Source organism: Phyllopteryx taeniolatus, chromosome 6 (genome assembly GCF_024500385.1).
Source record: "Phyllopteryx taeniolatus isolate TA_2022b chromosome 6, UOR_Ptae_1.2, whole genome shotgun sequence".
Classification (NCBI taxonomy): domain Eukaryota; kingdom Metazoa; phylum Chordata; class Actinopteri; order Syngnathiformes; family Syngnathidae; genus Phyllopteryx; species Phyllopteryx taeniolatus.
In genome coordinates, this window is record NC_084507.1 from 2,312,356 (window position 1) to 2,314,487 (window position 2,132).

Sequence of the window (2,132 nt, forward strand, 5' to 3'; positions counted from 1 at the left end):
CCCATTTTGACTTGCTCCATTCTTTTTTGATAGTTCTTATGAAAATCATGCATCTCCATTTGAAAATTTCTGACCTTTTAACACCTAACCCAATCATGACACTCACCAGTTCACCTATGGAACATTCCAAACAGTTTTTTTTCGTTTTTCTTTTTTTTAAACATTCCCCAACATTGCCAGTCTTTTGCTGCGCCTGTCCCAGCTTTTTTGGGAATGTGTCGCAGGCATCAAATTAAAAATGAGAGAGTATTTGCAAAAAAAAACCCAACAAAATGCAAAAACAACAACAATAACATTCATCAGTTTGAACATTAAATATCTTGTCTTTGTAGTGTATTCAATTGAATAAAGTTTGAAAAGGATTTGCAAATCATTTTGTTGTTTTTATTTACGTTTTACACAACGTGGAATTGGGGTCTGTATTTACTACTAGAAATGAACGGACCAGAACCCATCTATTGAGGACGGCTGCGATATGCAGATGAGTATTGTGACTATTATTCCCAACACTAGTACCAATAAGTTTGTCCGTATAGCTTTGGCAGAGCAAAATAGAATGTGGGACACTGTTTGAAATACCACACATGTGATCTTTTTTTGTGTTTCAGCTGTTAATGAGTACTTTACATCACGTGAGTTGCCCTCGAGTACATGGAGCATAAATAATCAGTTGTTACGGTATATGTGCATGATAGCCATTTTGGTATATTGCTGTGCTGATTTTGCCTTGCAGTATAATGTACAACAATGAAGTGACATTCAGTGAGGATGAGACTTATTTCACAAAATTTGGGAGAACACTGCACTTTCAGAGAAAAATGCACTTTCATGCTCCTCTTCACTTAGCAGATAAAGAATTTAGGATGCCCCGGGTCATAATAAATGCAACGCTTGGGAGATTTCAAAGAGGAAAAGGCAAACCTAATGCGCTCAATATCCCTGCCAAAATTGCCTCTATTCATTTCCAATTATGAAATATTTTAATTAGTGCTGAGAAATTCTATAGCGCAGAGATCACTCCCTGTCCGTGAAATTCAACTTTCTGGGAAATTTGTCAAAGTGAAACAGATTTTGGTTTAATGCTTTTATTTTCTATCCGCCCTACTCCATCTTGACAACACTGATCTCATGATTTTTCTTGCTTGCAACAGAAGGTCCACCCTGCATGTTGTTTTGCTTATTAATTGACCTAGAATATCCCTTAAGCCTTTAAGCACAAAAGAGTCTGAAATGGATTCACAGGCTTACGGTTCACAAAACGACCTCAGCCTGGTCTTGAGAAATCCCATTTAGGGAGAAAAATAAAGGAAGAACTCTTGAGAAGGGATCCCAGATGCAGGGATCCCCCTTACAAGATGACAAGCTTGAAATGGATGAATAAGAACCATCTTTTTCTAACACAAAAATGGTTGTTTGTGGACGTGTCAGTTCCTTTTGCCTGCAGTAATAAGATTCTAGTTGGTTGGATCGTCCCTGTTGCTTGACCAGCTCATTATTTTTTGAACTAAATCTACTTGGCTTTCAGCTCTAGTCTGCTCGTCTGGCTTAGTCAAGTAAATGAGAAGACTAATTAGCTACTGCTTATCAGTACTAAGTAATCTTTAATTCAAGAGAATTTAACTTGAACTAACCAACAGCCAATCAACCCTCTGCTCCTATATGAAGTAATTAATTTCAGGTGACTCTATGGACAGTAACCCTGCACATCAACACAAACTGTAGGCTATGTGACTTTTCATTTGAATGAGAACGTTTTTATTTTATTCAAATGTTTTGGTTTTGTTTTCAAACTAATGTTTAAAGTTTCCACATTTATTGACCTCATAATGGAATGGTTTGAAAATGACATCTTGGTGACTTTAGGTGTATATATATTATCGTTTTTATTGAAGACCATCTGAATTAATGTATTATTGTGTCATGGTGACAAAGTATTCAGAATTTTACCTGCATTAGTTCCAAAACACCCCCACGAGCTATATACCACTTGGAACTAATTGCCCAACTAATAATTAGGCTGTACCTGTAACTCCATATCAGGTCATTTATTATATGTCTTCCTATCTTTCTGCCACCCGCCACGTCTTTGCATTGCTTTCTATTCTCTGTCTATTTTTGTAATGTAAAAAAAA